Source organism: Caretta caretta, chromosome 1 (assembly GCF_965140235.1).
Source record: "Caretta caretta isolate rCarCar2 chromosome 1, rCarCar1.hap1, whole genome shotgun sequence".
Lineage (NCBI taxonomy): Eukaryota > Metazoa > Chordata > Testudines > Cheloniidae > Caretta > Caretta caretta.
Window position 1 is genome coordinate 135,456,283 of NC_134206.1, and position 27,125 is coordinate 135,483,407.

At 40.6% G+C, this 27,125-nt stretch overlaps 1 protein-coding gene across 8 annotated transcripts in view; it reads left to right on the forward strand.

The window, feature by feature from the left end:
• FRMPD4 (FERM and PDZ domain containing 4) overlaps nucleotides 1-27,125 on the forward strand; it is a 437,016-nt gene that overhangs the window by 295,798 nt on the left and 114,093 nt on the right. The window contains exon 1 of one of the 8 annotated variants that reach the window (XM_048860767.2): nucleotides 25,478-25,496. The exons of the other annotated variants lie outside the window; for them this stretch is intronic. The gene's annotated coding sequence lies outside the window, so the exon portion shown is untranslated. Of the gene's footprint in view, nucleotides 1-25,477; nucleotides 25,497-27,125 lie in introns of those variants that run through there. 8 annotated transcript variants of the gene reach the window in all.

The following is a 27,125-nucleotide window of genomic DNA, read 5'->3' on the forward strand; positions in this document are numbered from 1 at the left end:
TTCTCTTCCACTTTTCCCAGCTGGCTGGGGTTAGGTCGCTGGATCAATTAATCTTTTCTGGGCTTACCAGACCAAAGCTCGCTCCATATCTCTTCCCATACAGAGTCTATCTGCTGTTTTCTTGGCCATCTTCTTGTTCTTTTTCTGTGAACGCTAGATGAAAATGCCTCCCTAACAGAATTCCCTTTATCCATCCTTCATACGTGTCCATATCATCTCGGCCTTCTCTCTTGTTGCTTCTCTTTGATATCACAGATCTTGGTCTAACTCCTGATTACCTATTTCTGCATGTGGTTCAGCAATGTCATCACTCTCACTGCCCCCAAGCATTTCATGTCAATGGCTTCAAGTCTTCTCAACTCTTTGGTTGTCCATGTCTCTGATCCGTACAGAAGAGCTGGTCTTACCATGGTTTTCTATGGTTGTCTCTCAAGTAGTCAGGGCATCCTTTTACCATAAATCACTCCACTGATTGTGTGCCAGACTTCCCCTACATGCAGCAGCTTTGCTTGCAGCTCTGTCGATTTCTCCGTAATATGAGTAACTATCCAGAATTCCTTAACTACCAGTTAACAGGATCACCAGTCCGGCTACTTTTGAAAAAAAAGTTAGTGAAGAAAACACATATACTATACTAGAATGTCCTCTATTAGTATGGCCACAGGAAATAAAACAACTAAACAGGCTATGGACTGCTATTCTATTCTGTGTAGGTTCTTATACCACCTTCATCATCATAGTATATCTCCACCTTTGAGTAGTGCATTAAGCAACATGACTATTATCTTTCACAAGTGATTTGTTCTGTCTCTCATCCGCTTCCCCAGTGGGATAATTGTGTGTGCGGGGTTTTGTTTTGTTCCGGTAGAGTTTTGTTTTTTTGTTTTTTAATGTACTCTGATATGTATTAGAGAACGCAAAAAATTGCAGCAAAATTTGAGTTCAGTTATGGGGGAACTGGAAGCACTATCTAATATTAAGCACGGCTGGACGCTTCCCGTTATAAAGCCATGCTTTTAGTGGCTTAATGCTTAGCTAAACTTTAGCTGTCTGGGATGAAATTTTCCTTGCTGTGCGTCTGCCTCAGGCTGAATACGCCATAATGGCTCAGCAGATTCTGAGAACAAGACCAGCAAAAAAAAAGTGTTGTTTTGCCCATGTTATAAAATTCTGGCAGCCTTTTATCAGAGAAGCTCTAGTGCACCCACAGTGTAGAGCAGGGACTTGAAATTTGGCAGAGACGTGGACTTTGTCATATGTCAGGGATGTGCCTTTGGCCATTCCTTTGAAAACTGCCCAAATTTGGACATATTACAAACCTTTAAAAATGCTCAGTAGATTTTTCAGACTTCAGCAAAAACTCACACATGCTTGAGCTTTTACATGTGACTGGATTGTGCCCACCCTCACCCACGGAGCATGCTCCACCTCAGGGTTACAGAGTGTCAGAAGGACATTTCCATGTATTGGCTGCTCTATGAATTGGCTGCCAGGGCTGAACACCAGAACCGAGAGCAGGGAGTCTGTCTCTCCTGTGCTCTTAATAACCCACTTGCTGGCACCCAGGCTGTTTCATTTGTAAAGAGTGAAGCTGAATGCAGGTTAAGTTGAATAAATGGGACTTTATTAAACCCTGTGGACTGCTCTGTCCACGTGGATGAGTTGTGACCAAGTTCTCTATTCCCATGGTGTCCTTTCAACAACAGTCCCTCCAAGGACCATGGGCCCTCTGACTCCAGTTCCACTGATTGTGGTACACAGGCAGGGTAGAGGAGGAAGCCACCTGACTTGAATGTAGAGGATACAAAAGCCGGACCAAAAGGGGAGGGACACTGTGTGTGTGTGTGTGTGTGTAGTGTGGAAGGGATGAGACAGATCTGACAAAGAGCCAGGATGTGGCTGGGAGAACTGGGATTCGCTGGGCAAATAGAGTGGAACAAGGAGCCAGGGAGGAAAGAGAAATTGGATGAGGAGCTCTGGAAAGAAGAGAGGGACTGAGATGAAAAGCCTGAGGAGTGGAGACTTGGACTGGGTGGGAGAGGAGAATGGGGCTGGGATGAAGAACCAAGAAAAGAGGAGACAGCACTGGGACAGGGACAAGTTGGAGGGGACAGAGCAGAAGTGATCAAGCTGGGGGAGGGATAGCTCAGTGGTTTGAGCATTGGCCTGCTAAACCCAGGGTTGTGAGTTCAATCCTTGAGGGGGGCATTTAGGGATCTGGGGCAAAAATTGGGGATTGGTCCTGCTTTGAGCAGGGGGTTGGACTAGATGACCTCCTGAGGTCCCTTCCAACCCTGATATTCTATGGTTTAAGAAGGGGAACAGACAGAAAAGTCTGTGATTGCTAGATACACTTGCATCCAGAGCTTGGAATGGAACCCAAGATTTATGAGTTTCTTCATTCCTCTGTTGTTGGCAGGTATCTGTGAAACCCATTACCAGAGTGTCTCATTCCCTTCTAGGGCTCATTCACATGGGAGTGACAGCCTACTATTGCTATCAGTTACTCCATTAACTCAAGTGGCAGAGGGCTGTATGGTGAATTCAATGGTTTCGACCCTGCTGATGAGTCAGGTGGATGTCAGTGTGATTCTATATGATGGAATTTTTTTTTTCATTTTGCTTATTTAAAAACCTAGGAGATTACACAGCAAGAAATACATTAAAATAATATTATTAAGATTGCAAAGTCAAGAACTCACAAGTTAGGAAATAGCCTTAATTAGGCCCTGTTGTGCATTTACATTATGCTACAGTCTTTAACCACATGAACTTGCTCTGGTGATGAATCAGGTTTGTGTAATAAAAGAGGCTGTTTTCTGTCAGACCTCTGCCTCCTTTGTTTCATAAGTTGGAAGGTCTGTGGTGAATGAGGCAGGGGACTGCAGGAAGAGAAGGGATGGACTTGTGAGTAAAGCAGTTGAATGCTGCCCTGAGGAGCTGGATTCTCTCTCTGTCTCTACCATAGACTTCCTCTCTTGTGTTAGGCAAGCCACTTGCACCAAACTTATGTGTTCCTCATTTTCTGGATGCTCAGTTCGCCCAGACAACCTTAATTCTGGCATTTACTAATGTCTGAGTGCTTGACTCTTCAGCCTTAATATTCTTTTAACACAGCATGGGGGGGTGTTTTTTAAATACTGTTTTAAAGCAAAGGTTCTCTCTCTTATGAGTGTTCCGACACTCATCACAAGTGTAGTGGCCAAGCCAAATTCTAGTTTAGTTGATTAACCTTTCCAAACACACAGCAGTTTCAGTTTTATAAGGTATTCTTATTTTCCATCCTAAACAATTGGGTAGTGTTAGTGTGTGTTCTACCTGTATGTCAGTGATGGGTGAAGTAGTAGTAAAAGACACAATGTGTGTATAAATAAATCTTTCTAATAGAAAGCCAAACAGCCAGTTTATAGTCTTAGATCTACTCATTAGGCTCCCACTGAAAGCAATAGGAGTTGCATGTATAGATTGTAGGTTAGAATTTAGGTCCTTGCTTCTAAATGGAACCTTTTATCCAGAAAAAAATATGTGCTAACCAAAGGTCATGGAAGATTCTCTGTTGCTGATGATTTTTAAATAAAAAATTGGCTATTTTTTCTAAAATATATGTTCTAGGAATTATTTTGGGGAAGTTCTATGATGTGTGTTATACAGCAGGTCAGAGTAGATGATCAGAATGGTTCCTTCGGACCTTAGAATCTATGAAAAAAATGTCATTATCATTAATAACAATTCAGTTATACACAATAATGATATACTCTGCTGTCTGGACTCGGGGGGGGAGAATCGTATTTTCCCAATAATATATGTTTTATATTGGCAGGTAGGGAGAATCAGTAATCAGCATTCTGAAATATGGAACAATGTGGGTTTGTAAATTTAGTTTTCATGATTTTACACACAATTGACTCCCAGCGAGTTTATGCAACTTTTTAATCCACTTAATATTTTTACCGAATTTTGTAGAATGAACCAACATTTTCAGTTTTCCCATGCGAACGTTTGCTTAACTCTTGTCTTTCTCCATGTGCTTTTCCATACCTATTTGTGCATGCATATTTATTTATAGGGCCTTCTTTGTCTTCCTCTGTCCTTTCACAGTCCATTTCCCCTCCTTTTCCTGGCCTTCAAAGCCATAAAGCCTAATGCTTGTTTATCTCTCTGCTTGTCTTCTCTTGCTTCCGGTAGATCCCCTTCGTCCTGCCAAAGGCACACAACTACTTCATCCCTTTTGTGTTCTCTTCTCTCTCTTCCTCCCATGCTTCCTTCACATTCTTCTTCCAGAATGCCTGTACCCTCTAGTCTCCCTGCAAAGAAGTGTTCATAAACTAGGTGATCAAAGTTAATTATATTTGCACAACAAAAATAATGCAACTAGGTACTATGTGAGCTAAGCATTCCCATTCAGTCACTGTGTTGGCACTGTAGCCCATCCTTCTGTAACATCTGTATGTTGCTTATTTTGAGGCTAAATTCTTTAGGCAGAGGGAATTTTTGTTTTCATTATTGTTTGCAAAATGCAAAGCAAACACTATTGGTGCTAGATGAAAGATTAATAGTACTGTAATAACAATAATATTCAAATTCAAATTACCTCATTCAAATTACCTAAAAACCATGTAGGCAAATATTATAGTCAGATACATTGTCCATATTAATAAATTATGTTGGGACTCAGGAATGGCTTCAGATAACTTGCACACTGTAAAGACAGGTAATCTGACAGAATCTAGAGTTTAGAAAAAATAGTGTCTTTGTCCCCAAACATGAACATTATTGGCTTTGAAGCATGCACCTCATGCAAGGCTTTTATGTACTAAGTTACTGCAACTGCATATCTCCCTCAAAGATATTGTTCGTTATTTAATAATGCATGTCAGTGCAGTTGGTAAATAAAGGCTAACAAATTAATACAAGAAAATCTTTATTAACTCTTTTATATGGACTAAGTTCATGTTATCTTAAATTCACACTGTAGAAATAGCTTTATTAAGAATGATTGACATGCACTGACTTTTAACAAATTAAGGGGCAGATTTTCTGGTGATGTAAATCCTCATGGGTGCATTGATTTCAGTGGAGTTACACTGATTTATACCAGTGATGGATCTGGCAGGAAAGCTTTTGTTATGATATTTTACCTCTTTACATACGAGCTGTAACATTGCAATTGTTTAGTGACCCTTTGCAATTGATTTTTCTCTTTTCTTCCCCTCTGCACTTCCATCATGTGACTAACCACTTCAGCTTTCAAATACTATCCTCACTAACTGTGTCTGAGTAATTGTAGATTAGGGTTCAGAACTGTAGCGCTGTTGCATAATTATAGATGATACATTTTAATTTTGCTTTTTAATTAGAAATAATAGTCAAAATGTGTTCTGGGTTTTTGTGAAGTTTTCAGCTGGCAGTTTAGGGCCTTCCTTTTCTCACTCCTCCATTAAAGCAGTTATACTTGGAAGTTTGCTAATGTATGCAGAAATCCTTTCAGCGTCATATTAGAGTCCAATGTTGTGAACATTTATGCACATGCTTCACTATAAGCACATAAATAATCACACTGACTTCGATGGGGCTGTTTTATGCTATTTATAAGAGAAGCATGTATAAGTGTTTGCAAGATCAGCGCCTCATTTGCTACAGATCATATGGAAAATCTCTGGCAAGAATAGATAAGTTTCAGTTGTACTCGATTCTGGGTAAGTCATCCAGCAATTAAAATCATCCTTATATTTTGATATAAGAAGGCAGGACAATTACAAAAAAAACTAGTTCAAAATGTATCTTCAGAACTGTAATACAAGCCCCTTTCCCCTGAGTATAAATATTTAATTCTTTGAAGGATAAAGAAAAATAATGGTTTGCTCATTTCATATAAGGTACCTTTTGGAGGTGGAGTAATTATTTTTCCATGCAATAAAATGAAACAAAATCTACTTTTAGAATGAAGGCAAGACAGCAATCTGAAACGATCAGAACAAAATTATAATAGATTATTACCTAGCAACATGATGTGTTTTTTAATGAACCTTCTACTGAGTTACATTTAAAGATCTTCAAATTTTGACTTTCCCTGTGGAATTGCTTGTAATTTTATGTCTTATTTAAAATATAAACAAAGAAGCCAGTTTTGACTGAAGAAATGTTTCATAAATTTTTAACCCCATACTTGATGGACATTTTTAAACAGGTTTAAAAACTAATGTGTTTGAAAGCAAATTCATTTGATGCCATTATAATCCGCTTGCCACTCTACCTTTTCTGGATATAATGGGACTGGCAAAGGCCCCTATATTTAAAATTGCATGACTGTTTTCATTCTAAACTCCTATTTCAGTTACTCATAACTTTCCAAAACATTCAAATTTCAGACTGAAATTCTGAAAACTTCATCTCTAACAAATTCCAAGTGTGATTTTCTTTTTTAATGTTTGAGCAAATATGATTCAACTATTTGTGAGACTGAGTACGGTGGAAACAAATACATTTTCCCCATAATGGTTTTTTTATTTTTTAAAGCTTCTGTTTGTTTTTTAAACCAGACTTAGTGCTGAAAAAGCTGAGGATAGAAAGTTGAAATATGGAAGGGAATTATCCTGCACTGAAAAATGTCTTTGTTCTGATGAAAACTGATTTTCATGTGTCTGTGTTGTGACTGTTTGAAAATTGCTGTCTGGATTCACACAAATTGCTCTCTGGGTATACAAAGTACATTGACAAAGATAACACTAAGCTTGTAAAGTGCTGCACGCAAATCTATACCTAACTTATGTGGAGAATGCGGTAGGGTTTATCTTGTAACATGCACAGTGAATGAGGGTGCTTATCTTGTAAGTCACCCCAATGTACATATTTGAGATGCCCTGGAATCATTAAGGTTACACAGTTCAGCACTCAAAAGTCAAGAAATAATAGCACTGAGGTTTCCCATGCATCCTTAACTCTGCCCATTTGTGCTTATGCATTACAATACAGTCTTTAATTCCATATGCACACATTTTTCAAACAAGTATCATATAATATCATAATTTTTCTGCAATTTTGCATGTTGTATATGTGTCATGCCTTGTCATTTTTTCCTTCATTTTACGTTTTCAACATGGCCAGGATTTTTAAAAATGACTAGTGATTTTAGGTGTCCAATCTGAGACACCTTGAAGAGGCATAATTTTCAGAGGGTGAGTGCTCAGGGCTTTCTGCAAATGGATCTTTTAAGGCATCTTAATTTAGGCATCCAAAAAAGAAGACCACCAAAAGAAGTAGATATTTTGGAAAATCTTGAGTTGTGGTCAAGCCTACTTAGAATGGCTATGCAATACATTTTTTCTCTGGGGAATATATATTCGTAATTTAGTTATTTAGACATATATAATACTGTTCATTTTCAACTAGCAATATAGCCTTCCTTCGGGTGCTATTCGGGAAATTAATTGATTTACACACACACACACACACACACACACACACACAGCATAGTCTTTCTAAAGAGCAATTTATAAACTGAGGCATTTGACTACAAAACAACCCTCCTGCATATTTAGTTGGCCTATAAATAACAGCAAAATTTCACTAATGCTCTGTGTTGCTGTATTTAATTTATATTACAAAGTGTAAGAACTAAATACTGTGTATTTTTATAGAAAAACTTTCTTGGACGGTATATCTGGCAAACACAAAGTAATAGAATACTGTACGGTGCCATACATGTGGTTGTAGAGGAAAAAATGAGATACTGTATTTGATAAATAGCATGCAGTTAGGTTTTGTGCAAAAGGGGCAGAGTTAATGTTTGTGTATGCCACCTTAACTTTTTCATTTTCCATCTCTTGCGTACTTAAGCATGCAATCTTAATGTTTTCTGAATGTATTTTTCAAAGATATTTAACAAAACAATTCACAAAATATGCTTTTTCTGCTTGTTCGTGTGTTATCTCATGCATCTTCTAGAAGCTATAGGAAAAATAGTTAGTTACCCATAAATTACAGAGCCATTTCTAAATTCAATATGAGAAATATTGCTATTTTAATAACATAGACTTTGGGTTTTGCCCAGGAGAGTGTTGTCATTTTGTAACGTTGATGTTTGAAGTTTAATTGCTGCTGCATTAAATGCCAGAAAATGGGTGACTCCTGTATAATATAGTTATAGGATCATGTCCTCTAGCTCTTTCTGCATGTGGCATTCCCACTAGTTTCACTGAAAGTTCTGTGTGCAAAATATCATCATAAATTTAAGCCCCCTAAGTTTCTAAATTTTTTATTATCATCCTTTGTTTATTGTCTTACAATGTAGACTCTCACAAATCCCCATGTGTTAGGAGCTGTGCACTTATACTATATATTGCCAGCCCCAGATTGCTTATAATCTCATATGGTACTAAATTGACTTCAGAAGTATTCGGTGAATTAAAAATAAATTTGAAGGAATATTTCTCTTAGTAAAACTCCAAATTTTCCACCATATATGAATATTCATATTTATTACTAATCCACTTGGGAAAGTAGGGGGTTGCTACTTTGATAAGATCCCATTTTATACACGTCCGTGGAGAACTTGATTAAGAACACTTAAATGCACTTAGAATAATGAGAAGACACACCATATCCTATGGTCTCACTGAAGCTTACAAAATATATTTATACAACACTGTCATCAAGCTGGTTGAGCTGTGCTTCTTACATTCATTTGTTACATACTACATAGCAGCCCATAGCTACTGCAGCCACCTGCCACGACTGTTCAGAGGCAACCTTCAGCAGGCACCAGCAACAGGGCTGACAGGGACACATATACTTAAAAGAAAGATTTGTTATCTGAATTGCAGAGGTAGACAGTGAATTGGGCTCATTCTGAACCTTGATTTCTGTGCCTTTGTATCTTGATTGGCAACCTATTGGTATCATGAATTATTCTTTCAGAGTTTCTTAAGAGGAGGCTTGGAAGTTCTTTTCCAAAGTACCCAGAACGAGAGCAAATTGCATTAGATCTATATTTTCCCTCCAATGTTTTATTAGTCGCTGTCTTTGGCAAGCATGAGTAAATCAGTAGACCATTTGCACAGAAGTAAAGTAAACAGCAATCATTAACTGTTATCTGTCTAAAGTGCATTCTAGGTTCTTACTAGCTGCCTTAAAGAAAATCCATAAATTCACAGACTGCTGTCAGGTGGGTGAAAATTTAGAGGGTTCTATTTTTGTCTTGTATAGTTATGGTGCTTTATATAATGCATATGATATACTAGTCTATATGTCTGATCCAACTGCAACTTTGGAGGTTGGGAGGTGAACGGTGTTTGAAACACTAAAATTCCCATAAGCTTTTCATGTCTGATATATCATGGTTATTGATATCCTAGCCAAATATATAAGTTCAAGGTGACATGACCATAAACATTTAAAAGGTTTTATCCTACCTAGAAGAAGTTACACATACACACCAACCAGTACATTACTGATTCTGGAAGCATATCTGGATTTCTTATGTTGATCTCAAAAGTAACACCTTGCTTACTTAGCTTATGTAAGCAGAGTCAGGATGAACTCTACCCTGACATCTGGTGGCGAGTCATGGTGGGTTGTGGAAAAGAACTTCAGAGGCTGATCTCATTTGCATAGGCACACCCACTCCGCCTAGACGGTCACTTTGGCTGCTGTAGGAGCCCCAGTTTCTCTGTTGTTGGGGCAGGAATAAACTGTTATTATCCTGATTATATGAATCAAGGACAATGGAACTGTACTTGGCCTTTTGTTATGCTGGAGGGACTCACCATCAACTAAGCAGCACTCGTTAGGCAAGGGTCATGGGTTCCAAAACCGAGTGAATGGAGAGAGGCTGGGGATAAGTATTAATACCTGGTGGTATGGGCCCCACGGTGAGGGGGCTAATTGCACTTCCTCCTCTCTCCACTGTGGAATATCAGAGCTAATTTTGATTCCATTAGGAATCTAGTTACAAGCTGCTGAGTTGAATTCACTTTGGGCCAATGGTGCACCAGCACTGAGGCTCCCCTACTACAAGCTGAAATCACAAAAGAGCTAAACTTACTAAGAGCTGAAATCACTGAGTGTTGTGTTAAGTAGTGGGGGAGCCTGAAGATATATTGCAGAGCAGTTTGTGGGACGGCTGGCAGAGCAGAGCGGCTCTTGGAGCAGAGCAGTTTGCTCATGGGACGGCTGGCAGAGCAGAGCAGCTGGTGGAGTGGAGCAGTTTGTGGGATGCCTGGAGCAGCTCATGGGGGCAGCTGGCAGAGCGGAGCAATTCGTGGGACGCCTGGTGGAGCGAAGTGGAGTGGAGCCCCATGGAGAGGTGGGGCAATTGGCTTTGGACCACGTAAGGTGCCCCTTAACCCCCCCATCTCCACCCAGGTTGGGAGATAAAACTCTGCAGATAAACTTTCAAACTCTGGGGCTGCACTGACCAGGGACAGAGACTTTGGGGACTTTGGGTGATTTTGGGTTGCTGGACTGAAGAACCAAAGGGAAAGGACATGCCCCAATTTTCTTGGGGTGGGTTCTTTGCTCATGGGTTGTGTTATGAATCCTGTTGGTGGTGTTTCCCCAACATAATGCCACATTGTTTCTCTCTGTTATTAAAAGGCTTTGCTACGCTCAGACTCTGTGCTTGCGAGAGGGGAAGTATTGCCTCTTAGAGGCACCCAGCGGGGGGTGTTATATATTTGTCCCAGGTCACTGGGTTGGGGGTCGAGCCGGTTTTGCATTGTGTTGTTGGAATGGAACCCCTAGATACTGAACCCGGCCCTTGTTGCTGCCAACTCTGACGGGCAGAAGAGTTACACTTATGAGGAACATTTCAGTAAATATACGTGCTAGACCTTCACACTAAACCACTGCTTGTGCCAGTTTATTATAGTGATGTGCTTGTTATAGCAAATATAATTCTTCTCTTTTGTGTAGGTTCTTATACCACAGTCATGCCCAGAGTATATGAGTGACTTCCACTAGTGCTTAAGCAACATGACTAACATCTGTCATGTTTTTGTTCTCTCATCCTCTCCCCAGAGACACAAGTTTTTGCAGTGTGTCCTATTGAAATTAATACTTAAATAGCTGAGGCTTGATTATGGAGCTGATTGAAACTAAAATTCAGCATGAAGAAGGTTCTTATTGTCAGAAGAAAACCTTTCTAGGAGTTAGCATCCAGAGTATAGTTTCCACTGGTCAAAGACACGGACCTACATTTAGTCAAGATAGTCAGCAGTAGAGTTCTCCTGAACTCCTTGTGGATGGTAAGCTTTCACATAGGAGTATGCACAAGGAATGCATTCTATCACATCTAGATGGCTAGGAGGCTGGACCCCAATCTATGGATGATGATCTGACCTCAAAAATGCACATCTCTATTACTTCCCAGTGAGACTACAGCAGCATAATCTACCTGGATATGGAAAATTCAACTGATATGGAAGGCCGCAGTACATCATCAGGTTAGGTTACTGTGAGAACATCAGACGTGATCTCTATTTATTATACATGCTCCCTATAGAATATCACATCGAATAAAAGATCTCAGTCTTTAACTTCAAGACTCCTAAGGATCTGGGCTCAGGTTACTTAAATGATCACTTCTTTTCTCTGGGAACTAGTACCCAGTCGATGATTGAACTGTCTACTGCAAGATTAAATCTTGTTTGTGCAATAGATGGAACTTTCTCACAGGCCTGTGCAAAATGGTAGAACTCACTCCCGTGGAAACTGAGGGCCATCTCAAACTTCACCACTCTCTATTCCCAGTGCAAGTTGTACTTCTTCAGCCTGATCGTCCCAAACTCAAATCACATAGTGCTTCTTAATAAACAAACAGCTGGAAAAGGGACTATATGTGACACACACCAGGTGATTTGTTTGGTGCATCTCTGGAAGATGCTAAACCAGTAAGGTGATAGGCATGACATACTTATTATTTGTATTACCATAGTCCCTCACAGCCCTAGTCTTGGACCAACAACCCCATTGTGCTAGGCGGTGTACAAACAGAGAACCAGAATGTAATTTTATTAAGGGATCCCAGTATGTATAAAGGCACCTAGTTTAATCCAGCCCTGTCTGCTTTGTAGTTTCTTCAGCTCAATGAACAGTGACTTATGCCATACCTGTGCCTATTGAAGAATTTCATTTTTGTTTTTTAAAGGAAGTGCAACCATTTTGTTGCTTTATCTTCCCAGTTTTTATGGTAGATTCTGTTGTCCAGTTTAACATTAACTAGTAGTGATAACTCAGTGCTAGAGATATATTTAACGCTAATTCTGGGCGTCTGTGCTCTGGAGAGTCCTGCATTCAGAATTATTAAACAGACCATATAGACAGACACTTTATCTATAACTTGTTTGCTCATTTATATACAGAAGAATGGTGATGAATAGCTAATTTTGCTGCAGAGAGTTGCCTGCTCTGAATCCCAACTATTCCGTATTTTGAAACCTGCAGGAGCTTGATCAAAACATTGTAGCACACCCTTCCACTGACGGGGGATTAATTGTTCAACCCCTCCATTCCCTCTCCTTCACCAACCTCCAGCAAAAGAGAATTTGCATCGTGATTTAGAAAGTAAATTAAATACTTCCAGCATGGCTAGCACAGCTTTAATGTCTCCTGAAGATTACACTGGCATTGTAGACTTGCCTGAAGGAGCAGAAAGGAAAGTGCACAGAAAAGCAAAGGAAGGTGAGCACCACAAAAACAGTTGCATGCACATATTTAACTGGATAGGCCATGCCACTCAATTTCAGTGTAAGGGATTCATCTGGCTGTAACTGAATGCAAAATGCATAGTTCTGTCCATTTGATGTGAGAGATGAGTACAGGCCCATTTTAGGAGAGCTTTGACACTATAGGGATCAAAGAAACTAAGTTTTATAATACCAAAACTTTAATTTTTAGTGAGGTCCTAGAATAAATCACCAGTAAATCCCAAGTAAGGTTAATTTTGCCAAGAAGAATGACTATGTTTGAAATTCATGACAGATATTGGTAGCATTATTAAAAGAGTTGGTGGGAACGGCTTGTGCTGTGTTTTCATGTCCTGAAATGCATGAATGATGATGATGGCCATTGCACACTGATACCATGGTCACCAGTATGGAAAGCATAAGTCACTGGTATTTGAGTTGACTCTATTAGCTGTCAATGTAAGTAGCAGGCTGTCCTCCTTTTTAGGGCCATATGCTAGTCCTGATTCAGCTTTGTTTAGGTTCTTAAATAGTGCCCGTCATTGTAATATTGGAGTGCCTTCACAGTTACAGTGTGTACCTTTTTCTCCTTCTTCTCTCTCTCTCTCTCCCCCTCCCCACACACACCATTACTTCTGTTCAGTCTGCCTCTTTTCCTCTCACCTTCATCTTTTTCCTCCTCCCTTTTTGAAGGCTGTGAAAGTTGTGTTCATTCTTATCTCATCCTGCAATGAGTACCACAGCTTTGGCCTTCTTGCTGAGAGAGCCACCTTTCCTTCTGTCAAGAGCTTTCCCCTTGAGTCTGACCTTGCCTGCGGAGCGTAGATGTGGCAGGAGTATGACGAATGGTGTGCGTTGCCTTCTTGCTTATTGCTTCCTGTGCCTGTTCGTTTCCTGTTACTCAGGACCTGCTGCTACATACCCACCATTTGGAGTGTTACGATGTTTCGTTCACACTGTTGCTGACTTAACTAGTTCATGGTTATTACACACCTGCGTGTCTTGCTTTGATTTCCCTGTGTTTTGGGATTGCTGTTCTTGTTGTGAGACGAGAGGAACTATCTGCAGAATCTTGGATCATTTTCATGGCAGACGGAACACAAGCAGAGGTGTGATGCCCGTGTTGAAAAAGGTGTAGTGCAATCGATGGCTAATGGTAGGAGGGGATAAAAGCAACCTTTGCCACGTCACTATCAAAATATTCAGCAGCAGCCAGAAGCTAGGAGCACTCCTTGACTGAAGACTGATTTGACACACTGAGGGCAGACTAGTTTGATGGAAGGTGAGGTGATAATGATTGCCAGGACCTCAGCATTTTTCTCTCTTCTCACCAGCATCACATCTGTCTTGCCTGATTTCAGTTTCAGCCAGCTGCTTTTCATCCAGGTGCTGCTACCCAGCCAGGCATGGAGCAGGTGTGGGGCGGGGGGCAGAGGGTTGGGAGACATTGCTGTTAGCATCAGATGTGAATAAAATGTAGAGCTGGGTATCATCCTCATACTGCTGACATTTGGGACACTGATGCGTTGTGATTTCCTGCAACAACCTCTTTTAAATGTTAAAAAGGATATGGGAAGAAGACTGGATCTTCTGTGATTGTGGTATGGTGGGGTTCATATGCTACATCTGGGATCAAGTTGTGGGGCTTCTCTCTTTAACAGTGGCTTAGCTATCCCTGTCAACAGGAGGTCTTAGCTGATTTGTGATTCGGACTTTAGAGGTACATTTTCTACCAGTGCTACTCCAGTTTCCTTCCTTACTGAGAGGAAGCATGTTGAGTGGTCCATATTGGTGGAAGCTAGCTTTGTGTATTTTAAACAGCTGTGACAGATATGTCATTTGTTTATAGAGATGGCTCCTATTATGTATCTGTTCCTACTAGAAGGGTAGGAGGAGAGAAACTAAATTACAGAGGCTATTTTCTGTTCTGGCTGCAGTTACAGGCTGTTCTGGTTCCTTAGTGCTGCATGTATTTGGTTCTGAAATATTTTCCTAGGACTGGCACCATTACTTTGAACCACTGTGTTACTCTACCGAATTCAGATTAAAAACTTTTTAAAATTTGAATGTTCCTCTAAACCACACGATTTATTTCCCTAGTAGCAAAACAAAAATGGACAAACATAATGATCCCTGAACAAGTGATACTCAGAGGACCTTTAAAAATGAATTTGATTTAAAATATTAACCGTTTGCTGGTGTTCATAAATGGCTTGAACCTAACAGTGAGCAGATTACATATCCCTCACTGGAGAGATCTGTCTTCCTCACCAGATGTTTAATCCATTTAAAATACATAGTAAAGGGAGTTGTGGTGTTTTTTGTTCCATTCGCTTTTTTAATTGCATGTGTGAGTTTAAGATTTCTGTGAAATGGTGCACAGTCTTCTAAAACAGAACTTGCAGGATGGGGGAGTAGGTGCTGTTTTTTCTCCTTTTTATTTATTCATTTGTATGTGATTTATCTGGTTTGTAAAATTAGGCTCCTTGACAAAACTGAATTACTAAAACCTCTGTAATCAATCATCATGAGTTCTTGATTTGTGGCATAATGAAAATTTGATTTGCATATTTTATTAAATAAAAAATATCTATGATTAAATGTTGAAGACTGGCTCTGTTTATAGATTTGACTTTATGTAAACTGAAAACATATAAAGATCTGTTGTCTAGGTAACTGTGCCCCATCTTTGATCTGATGTGTGTAAAAACATTGACAGTCAATCTGTCTACTGAAGAGTATATATCTCCTATGGAATGGCCTCTTTATTTTGTAAGTGAAGCTAACAAATTACAAGATAGGTAGAAACATTAAAATGTAATTCTACTTAAGGGCCGTAGGATATTGCATGAGTCAAAACTACATAATTCTCAAAAATATTACTTTTACCTTTAAAAAAGTTTTGCAAAGTGCTTTCCTCAATGCCTGACCAATATAGAACATAAGAGCGGCCATACAGGGTAAGACCAAAGGTCCATCTAGCTCAGTATCCTGTCTTCCGTCAGTGGCCAATGCCAGGTGCCCCAGAGAGAATGAACAGAACAGGTAATCATCAAGCGATCCATCCCCTGTCGCCCATTACCAAGTTCTGGTAAACGGAGGTTAGGGACACCATCCCCGTCAGGATGGGGCCTAATCCTGTAAAACAGTTACTTTTATGAGTGCTTGCCACTGTGAGTGAATAGGACGTCTCAATGCCAGTGCTTTCTACTTACTAAAATGACTGGGACTACTGACAATATTAAGCACTGGACCCGTAATATCTCTTTGTATGATTGGGCCCATACATTGCAAGAAATACTTGACTTGATTGATCTCAGTCATGCTCATGAAGCTATCTGACAGTTTCAGGCATGATTCTGGGCAGCAGTCAGATTTACCCCTTACTCAGAAGCTTGCTGTACCGGTGTTACCCAGGAGCAAGTGTTACAGGTCACTCTCTGTGCTGATCCACAGAGGATAAGAGCTATTACAGCCCCCACTTAAAAAGCCTTGGCTCTTTAGCTCATGCTGAAGCAGCTCATGCTTTATGGTCTAGAGGTCACTGGTTCCTTGGTGCGGAGTTATATGGTGAATGGGTGTTGCAGGTCCTACTCTGTGCTGATCTGCTGAGGATGATCGGCCAGCTATACCGGAAGAAGGACAGGAGACACTTAATATGGTTTAATCAGGCTGCAACATTATTATTAGATGTCTGCGACTACCAGCTAATTAAAGTGTACAGAGCAGGTAACCTCATGATCATTTCAATATCTACCCAAGGGTTTCTGCCAGCACCCCCTTTTCTCCCTCCTGGTCCCCAGCCAACCCATTGCTGGGACCTTACCATCCTCCTGCCTCGAATGAGAGTTAAGGTGGGCTGTAAAGGAAGGGTGGTTGGCTCCCGGTCATGCCAGTCATAGGTGCCCTGAAAGCTTCCCCCCGACCCTCCATTCTGATCCTTTAACGAACACCTCTTTTAAGTCCTTTACCAAGCCATTTATCTGTCACTGTACCTTCCCTGTGGAGTACCTGCACTGGGTACCTGCCCCAAACTTACAACATGAGTTGCAAAATCATAGCCTAACTCCCTTCCCTACTCACTGTAACAAATCCTCCCCTGCCCTGAACCTGCTGCGGAGAAGGTGAAAAACCCTCTACTCCATCTTGCCCAATGTGGTGGTGAGGGAAAAATTCCTTCCCAGCCCCACAAGAAAGAAGCGGCTAGCACAATGCCCACCGCAAGTCCTGACCAAACCTGGCATTTTGCCACTTCCTGAGGGTGAGAGAGTGGGTGGTGCTCCATCTGCTCTGGGAAAAGGGGCTTCTCCCTCCGGGCTTACCCTTTATCAATCCCCCAGCCCTTCCAGTCTCTGGGAGATGAGTTAGCATCACCACACTGACCCACACCACTTTTGCAACAGCATCTGTGCCTCTCTCTCACCCCCACCCTTAAAGCACTATGACCACTTTCAGGTGTGGTGTGGTCAGTTGTTACACCCCCAGCTACAGGGTCTACGTTCTTTAGATCAGTTCATGCTTTCAGGTCTGAAGGTCCATGTTGTGTCAGCCAAGACACCATCCAGCACATCAGTATTTCTCAATATAGCTCCATTGGAGTCTGCAGACCTGAAAAACAAAATGGTTCTTCTGAAGAAGTATGATTTAAACAGCAGGTTTGAAATATTTAGGGCCTGACTCATTTACCCTAACATCCTTCACACAGATGTGGTATATATTGCATTTACACTTACTGTAAATGAGAATCAGCCTTCAGTCCCCAAGGAGTAGCATTTTCAAATCTAGACAGGTTTGGCTCAACTCCAAGGTGTCCTGAGCGCTGAGGCATCTGACATCTACAGGTAAGACCAATTCTGGTCTCAAATGTCCCTGAACTATCATGACTCTTAAGCTTGAATTGATAAAAAATAAAAAAATGAAAAAGTTTTAAAATGTCAATGTTTGTACCTTTAAAATTATTCAATTTATTTCCTTCAAACTTGGCTTGTTTATAGGTTTTCTGAAGACTTAAAAAATCAAGTAATATCTGAATACTGCATGTACTGTAAATTAACATGTGTGAGGTTGTAGAGAAATTCAAGTTTCCATTATTTATTATAGTAAGTAAAGATAATATTACAGAGGCTTTGCTTTTAACCTTGACTGAATGGCCCAAATTCTGAGGGCTCGAATTCTTAATCTTAGCATTGCTTTTTTTAAGGTTAGAGATTTTAGCCTGGAATGTAACAGTGCTAATTTTCAGCACAAAATAAATGTTTCATATAATTCATTGTAGAATCTAAGTAAATTGAAACCAGAAAAGAAGCTTTACACACACATTTCAATAGACATTCCAGAGTTTTGCATACCGTGGGTTCAGTAAGTCAATGGTATATTGATCAGTTTTGGGTTTTTTTTGAAGTGTATAAATATTCATATGAGGAAAGTGGGAACTTCTCTGGATATATAATTTACTCAGAAATCAAATGCAGTAAATGTGATAAATTCTTATTAATACATGAGTGCCTGTTATTTCAGATGTGCTGAGCACCTGTGGCTGCCTCTGACTTCAGCTGAAGTTGTCAGTATTTATGAAAATCAGGCTGTAAGATGCTGATAATGAAAAGGACTAATTGCTTGTAACTCCAGTGAAATCAGTAGGAGTTGGGTGTGCTCAGCACTTCTCAGTATCGTGCACTATGTTTGTAAGGAGTTTTAGGAATTCAATTAGGATTTAACAGGGAAGCCTGCATGAAATTAATTGGGTATCAGTAAACTTAATTACTGAAAGTTCTGACATTAAGCATGCCTATGTTACTTAACTATTTTGCATTTTTGTTAAATATCAATTAAACATAAAAGTATTGCATTTTTCATTAACATTGTTCTGCCCATTTATAATGTTATGTTAATTACATTTGCGTTTCAATCTGCTATTTTAAAAAAATGCATAACATTATAAATGCCCTATTAAAACCTTCATATGCCTGATCTCATCAAAATTAAATGCTTATTTAGAGACCGTGTAAAACTCCACTTTATGCTATTTGCAGTGGTGAAAAGAAAAACTGATACAATAAGATGTACTGGAACTATTATGTGTCCCTTAATTCATTTGTACCGTTATTAATAGTTTTGCATAATGGTACATTACTGTAATATAAAATATTCTGAAACATTTTTGTGGTATTTGAAAAATTAGAGGATTAATATGCAGTATTAATGGACAATATTTCGACTGAATATCTCAAAATACTCTCCTCTATTATCATTCTCTTCTCTTTGCTAAAGATTCTTATACCACGCTAATCACTGTAGTATTTGAGCACTGTGCGATCAGACTACACATCTGTCATGTGATGTTTGCTCTCTCACCTAGGGAGAGAAGCATGTGCAGAACAGTGTCTTCTTTTAGTAGGGCTTTAGGGGGGATTTTTTTGTTTGTTTGTTTTTTGCTATGTATTGTGTTAGAGAAGACAAGGTCAAAGAAATACACACAAAAACGGTTTGCACAAATGTGGTTGGTTTATTGATCTAAGACCTTTAACCTAAAAGCAGCACTAATTTAGTTTGCCTGTTCCTATATTTATAGGCTTGGCAGAATTTTTTTTTTAATATATAATTTTGACAGATAGTGTCAATATTTATTCTTATACATTTAAATTTTCAGGGGGGGTAAATTATGGGGAGAGGGGTAAGACAATTATTAAATGACAACAGATGTTGAGATTCAAAAAGTGAAAGCTTTGTAACTGTGAAAACACAAACTGTCAACATCTGCAAAGTAAATATCCTTCAATCAAAGTCTAAGTTCTCAAGCAGCATTTTTCTGAAAACTTCGATTATCATACATGGCAATATATTTGCATTGGTTGTGTGTGTACAGTGAAATCTATGTTTATTGACAGCTACTGATAAAAGTCTAATCCTTCAAAACTTCCTATCTTTTTATTTTTTCAAAAAAGACAAGGTTATACTCTTCCTTATGGACAGAGAGAATCAGTGTTCCAGCAATTTAAGCTTCACAAGAGCTTCATTTGAAAACTTATATTTTATTAGTAAATGCTAGGAAAAGATTGCTAATAGAAACAAACAGAATAAAAACAAGGAGGAGTCCTTGTGGCACCTTAGAGACTAACAAATGTATTAATAATTAATAATTTAATTTGTTAGCCTCTAAGGTGCCACAAGGACTGCTCATTGTTTTTGCTGATACAGACTAACACGGCTACCACTCTGAAACAGAATAAAGTTTGGCAGTCTCAGCAGAAGACAGAAGAATAAAGATTTGTAATAAATTCATATATGTTATGCAATAATACATTAGTTTATCATTGTCAGATTACGCACTTAACTAACCTGATTAAACCCATATGGACATGTTTCATATGTTACTTATGGATTATATAACTTTAACATTAGTCCGTATATGATCTCATGAGTCAAATATATAAACATGTGTCTTTTATAATCTACAAGTTTAAAAAGTTGTTGAGCTCAACGTAAGAATTACTGAGTGACATTCTACAGCCGGTGTGAAGCAAGAAGTCAGACTTAGATGATTAATGGTCCTTTGTGGCTTTAAATATATTAATAACATTGTCATATCAGTTGCATATATCTTTGCTGTATGTGAAACCATGCTTGCTTCACTTCACACTCTCAGCTCTTCCACAGTTGTTAGGCTGTGGAAGGCTCTCCCCTTTAACCTTTTTTCTTACTGTACCTCCTTGTGGTACTTGTGGCACCTTAGAGACTAACCAGTTTATTTGAGCATAAGCTTTCGTGAGCTACAGCAAAGCTTATGCTCAAATAAATTGGTTAGTCTCTAAGGTGCCACAAGTACTCCTTTTTGCGAATACAGACTAACATGGCTGCTACTCTGAAACCTCCTTGTGGTATGATCCTGTCAGTTCACACAAGATAATCAGGGCTGGTCTGGATGAACACTTGGATGGGAAATCTCTGAGGAGCACCTAAGCTGGTGATTATTCAGCCTGTGCTGAAGCAGTGCTCTCGCTTGATGTAGAGGTGTACTGTGCTGCTGGAGAGGAGGTCTGTTACAACAGATATAAAAGCAAGGCCCTGAATACAGCTGGTTGAAAAATTTCTAATTTCCAATTTTTCTAATGCGAACAGGAGCAAATTTTTCACGGTTTTGTGAAAAATTGTCCTTTTTTTGTACTGGCTCTGGTTCTGACCACTGCATTGTTGGTGTTTATGTGAGTGCCAGGAGTGTGTCCAGCATTGTACAAAACATAGAAAACACATGCTCTGACCAAGGGGCTTATAACTGAAATTTAGTACAGTTACTACAGTCTATGCCTATACACATATATATTAGATATAGAGTGATGAGACGTCCCGTTTTTAAAGGGACAGTCCCGTATCTAAGCCCTCTTGCAGCTGTCCTGACTTTTTCTTAAAAACAGGCAAATTGTCCCATATCTTCTATCTCCCTCCCCCGTCAGTACCGGCGGGTCCTGCTGCTGGCCGGATCCCTGCTCGCTAGCCGCCCGCCCACCAGCAGTGAGTGGGGTGGGGGGGTCCAGTGGCTGACGATGGGGGTGGGTGTGTAAGGCTGGTGGCGGGGAGAAGATGCAGCGCACAGGGCCAGCCACTCCCCCTGCTGGTCCGTCAGTGCAGCCCTTGCCGCGTGCCGGCTCTCAGCCAGCAGGGCCCCGTCCAGTTTCCAGCTGGCACTGGCTGCGAGCTGCGGTATCTGAGTGCAGGCAAGTGCCAGGCGGCCACAGGTTACGTGTCACCTCTGCTGCCCACCCAGCAGCCCTTTATGTGCTCCCCCTCTCGCTGTCCTCTCCCTGCTTTGCTCCTTCACCCCCGCCGAGCCCCACTGCTCCTCCATATCCTCCCCGGCAGGGCGTGCCGCTCCCAGCGCTGTGCGGAGAACCAGCCCCTGGTCGGAGCGCTCAGCTCACCAACACCCTGGCCGGCAGGCTCCTTCCTTCCCCCACTGCCTCTGGCTGGCCCAGCACCCTGGGAAAGCCCAACACCCCCTGGCCTGGGGCGCTGGCCAGGAGGAGCTGAGCCCTGCATGTGCCAAAGCCCCACACAGTGCTGGCACGGGGAAGCCTCTCCACCCCTCAGCTAAGCTCTGGAGTGGTGGGGGGGGGAGAGCGATTTCCAGCCTGTTCCCGCCCTGAACCTGCAGGCTCCATAACACTCCCCGGGGCTTAACAATCCTCTTCAACCCCCACCCCCGCCGCCCTGGGTCCTGCCCCCAGGGACCGTGGGGCTGCTCCATCCCCTAGGTACCCTCCTTCCCTGCTGAGCCACCTCTCTGGTGGGGTTCTCTGAAGCCCCTGCACTCAGGTTCCCTGGGCCCTGGTACACAATGCATCCTTAGGGCTTAACCCCTTCCTGCCCACGCGGTGGCTGGTTATGGTGATGGCGAGCAGCAGCCCGGAGGTGTTAGCTGCCTTTCAACACTGTGTAGGCAGTAAGGGACAAGCTGCTTCTAGCCACACTGGGGGAGGGGGGGATGGTGAGGGGAAAGAAAGAAACTCTGCAAAGACATGCGCCACGTCATCCCTTCCCTCCCGCACAGTGCCAAAAGGCTGCTGCTGACCACATTCTGGTGTGAACCCTGGCAGAAATCTGGAAGTGGAGGCATGTGACCCTGCGTGCCCTGCCCACCACGTGTCGCCTCGGGAAGACGCAGTGCCAAGTACCAGGAGAGGTGGGTCTGTCCAGGGGGCCCATCCAGGCATGGAGGGCAGAGAGTGCTGGGCAAGGAAGGTTGGGTCCAGAGGTTCCTCCCCCCCCCACCCTTTTGTGAGAGAGGTGTACAGAAGTGTACGTGTGTGTGTGACCATTCCCCGTGTGTGTGTGTGGGGGGAGATCGGGGTGTTTGTGTCACCCCTCCCCATGTGAGCCCTAAAGCTTTAAAGATAAGAAGGTAAATAAAAAGAAATACTGCGTAGTTGAATTCTTTTTAACAGCCAACTTGATGTTAATTTGAATGTTTGTACTGCATAGTTCTGACTGATTTCTTTTCAACTCACTTGAATACAAGTAATTTTACCAGGTGTCTTGTATGCAGCATAGGGAAATATGGTCACCCTAATTAGACATATGTGTTAACTCCATTGTGATTACTTGTGCTAAATAATGCAACGGGGAATAGATTAGAGTAGCTGGTGATACCAATTAGATAACTAACAGTTTTGCTACTCCAGTCTTAAAGTGGGAATATTTTGGTCCATGTCTAATGCGTTTGGTCTATATTGTAGTTTAAAGGAATCATGATAATTCAAGTGCCTATACAACAATTTTTTCTACACTTTAAATCTTAGTTCCCTTGGAAATTGAGAAACTCATGTTCTATCTGTCCCTTTCTGAATGAATAATTTCCTAGGAATTCTCACTTTCCTATCAAGGCATAAGAAATGAAGGAAAAAATCGTTTACGAGACATCTGAAATTTAGCTAGTCTTTGTGATACAGCTTTCATTACTAATGCATGTTATTAATACATGGTCTTAATAAAGATACTGGATTTATGGCCTATTACAACAATCTGTAAACCACTAACTCCGCTTTTTGTCCTAAGACTACAGGGGTGTTAACGGGCCACTTTACCTTGAATGGTAAAAATATGTGCTAACTACTTATGCTAAACTATCTGATCAATCTTGTATAGCTGTGACACTCTTAGAGCCTTTTCTCAGGCTGGGAAAGATACTGAGTGGCTCCAAAGCTTGTCTCTCACCAATAGAAGTCGGTCCAATAAAAGATATTACCTCACTCAATTTGTCTCTGAAATGCACGTTAGTCACAGATTTAGAAATAGGAAAATACAACTACATACTCTATCCTAGAAGAAGCTTCATAATTTTTTTTTTATTTATTTTTTTTTACATTTTTAATGTTGCCCCCGAAGACTTTTTTTCTTCCAAACCCATTTGAGTAAGTATGGAAAATATGTATTCTATTTGTCCTTTATTATTTGTTTTTATTTTTTAAATTGCTAAAACATAATTGTTTTTATTTGAATATAAAATAATTACTACATACCTCTTGACACTCAATACCACTCACACCGTTGATTTCACTACCACTTTAATAAAGGCATAGGTGTATATTGGCAGAAAGATATTTAAAGGGGCACTGGAAACTTAAAAATAACATTTCTACCTTAAAGCATTGTACCTACTGTTGTTATAATTAAAACCTAAGATTACTGTAACTGAACGAGATAGATTAGAGGAGAAAAATAATTATTTGTTTTTGCATTTGACAGCATTTTGTGTATACTGGTAGTCGGTTTCAGATTCTTATATAGGTAGTTTCTCTATTACTTCTCTAGCTAATTCTCAAAATATAAGGGAGAGAAAATATTTTTGAATAGAATAGGAAATGTGATTTCATGCCCAAAAAATTGGCAAGATGGGGTTAGGTGCAGTTTTTGACCCTTCTTGTAATTTTTTTTTCAGTTCACTAGATTTCAAATTTTACTTTGTCCCTTTAAAGAGAGTTCAGAATATGATACAAATCTATAAAAAACAGAGTCAAAACCTTAAACTTATAACTTTATAGTTGGTTATTGTCATGTTCTTCACTTTACCTAAATTTTGAGGATGAAATCCTGACCTCATTGAAGTTGATTGTTTTTCCATTGATATCATTGGGGTCAAGATTTCACCCAGGGTTTTTATAATTTCCAAGCTTTGGTTCTTTGAAAAGAAAAATAAATTATCTACAGTGCTAAAAGGTTTTATTATTAAACTGACAGAGTGTGATTGCTCAGTGTAAATAAATAATGAGGTAACACGTATGTTGTTTTTGACAGGTCAGTATATAACCCTCTCAGCTCTATGTAATAAATGGTAGAAAAGAGGGTAAATCGAGAAAAATACATGACACAATGTATTGACGTACCTAATTTTACGCCACAGGAATCTTTCTACATGGGACTTACACAACATGAAAATAGGAGTTTATGATAGAAACACTTGTACATGCTTAACTATAGCTCATTTACCAGCTCCAGATCCTAAAATGATTATTTGTGAATGGTCATATTCATAGGTCAATAGTGTTAAAGGAAGTCATTTAGAAATCCTCTTGCTAGCCTGCTATTAACTCTTTAGACAATGTTTTACAGTCAGTCTAGGCAAAATGCACCACAGTGCACCTGTTCTACAAAAAAGCCATGTGAACATTTAAACCCCACTCAAACCCTGGGTCTCTAAGTGTTGCACAGAACCTTCCATAAAATGATGCGTGCCTGCAGTGTCTTCAGTATGCTGATGATACCCAGTTTTATATCTCCTCCATTTTCTCTGACCGGGCTGAGGCAATAGAATGAATGGCCCGTCTGCTGTAAATCGGGGCTTTGATGAGCGCTGTTGGTTTCTGAGTGAAGTTCATAGTGTTGGTTTTAACCTGTAATGCCCTCAGTGGTTCAGTATCTGGTTATCAGAGAGCTTGCCTATTTTCTTATTTGTGGCACCTTAGAGACTAACCAATTTATTTGAGCATAAGCTTTCGTGAGCTACAGCTCACTTCATCGGATGCTCAGATAAATCGGTTAGTCTCTAAGGTGCCACAAGTCCTCCTTTTCTTTTTGCGAATACAGACTAACACGGCTGCTACTCTGAAACCTATTTTCTTATGTTCTCTTTCCAGAATTGAGAACAACAGAGGTACTCAAGCTGGGATTAAAGGAAAGGGGCTGCTGTGGTGGCATCTTGATGGGCTCTCTGAGGGTCCCCAAATCTGGAATTTGGTTCCCAGCTTGGTCTGCTAAGGGCAAGCCAGATTACCCTACTGGACTTAAAAGCCCACCCCCTTCTTCTGGGCATTTGAGTACAAGGTAGATGGAGGGATGTGGAATTGGGTGAGAGGGCTTTCTTCTGTGTGCAGCAGCTAACACAGTGGGGACCTGATCCCTGACTGGGCACTACTGAAATACAAATTTTAAAAAACCTTGCTGATTTTATACTTGTATATTGTGAAATGTAATGTGTTGTTAATGTTCCCAGTGAAGTGGATGGGTGTTTGTTATAAATATAGATGGGTAAATAAAATGCTCCGCTGGTCCACTATGATCCTTATCTAGGGTTACCATATATCCGTATTTTCCCAGACATGTCCGGCTTTTTGGTTCTTAAATCGCCGTTCAGAAGGAATTTTTAAATATCTAAAAAGTCTGGGATTTTGCCGTTATTATTTTTCCCCAAAGAAGAGTTGATCATTCAGGAAAGAGAGTGAATGTTGATCGTTGGAGAAAGAAAGTGAATGTTGATCACTCGAGCGAGTGCCCACTTTTTCCCCCTAGCTCCCAGTGCTTGCGCTGTGAAACAGCTGTTTCGCGCGGCCTGGAGGGAGGGGGAACGCAGCATGCTCGGGGAGGAGGCAGGGCCGGGGCGGGGATTTGGTCCAATGGGGCAGGGAGGGGGCGGAGTTGGGGCAGGAACTTTGGGGAAGGGGTTTGAATGGGGACGGGGCTGGCGGGGTGCGAAGAAATTCCCTCCCCCCCATGGAGTGTCCTTTTTTTTGAATGGACAAATATGGTAACCCTAGCTTATCACCACCAGGCCTAATTTCAATTTACGTACAATATCCTGAGGGGAACGACAGTTATGTCCTTTTCAAAGGAAGTTGCTAACTGCTTTATGGAGGAAGTTGACACAGAAAAATCATTTAGTTGCATTGTGTTAAAGGACAGACAATGATCTAGCAGGAGAATTTAATTAACAAACACATTTCCCCCTATATCCCAAGTTTAATTTTCACATGACAGCTCTATTGGGCAAACTTACCTCCTTACAGTACAATATGTCATTCCAGGTTATTTAAATTTTGTTCTCTATGATCATTTGCCAGGGTGTAGTTGAGGCAATACCAGGTTAGCAGTCAGGAACAGTAATCCTGCCTATTTGTACACTTTGTATGAGCAAGGGGGATTTCCCTTCATCTTTCCTTACCACCCTTTCCAAAATAGGAAGTAATGAGAAGAAGAAGAATGCTGAGACTCTCAGCTCTGCATTTTATGGATTACTACAAAATCTCGGTAATTTCTGTAGCAGATAAACATATTCCATGCACGTTCTGTTGCCTCTGGATCCCTTTTATTTAATGTTCAACTGCTACTATAAAGTGGCCAAACTATAAAGAGCTCTTTCTCCCACTTGCTTTACTTCAATGCATTAACAGAACGGCCTTGTGAAAGCATGGTATCTTTGTAAGCTTCTCTGCACATGAGTCTCCAGAGAGAAGACTACGTACAGTGTTTGTGGAATAAGAGACAGCTCACTGCACTGGACTAGATTCTTTCCCTATATGTGTGTGTGTGATATGCATAACTGAATGCTTTCTTACAGGTCTGTTTTGCTCTTATGCCTGCGTGAAGTCAAAGCTGCAATAAAGAGGCTGAGTCCAGTGAGCTGCACTCAACAAAACTATACAGCACTTTATGCTGTATAATATCAAAACCTTTAAA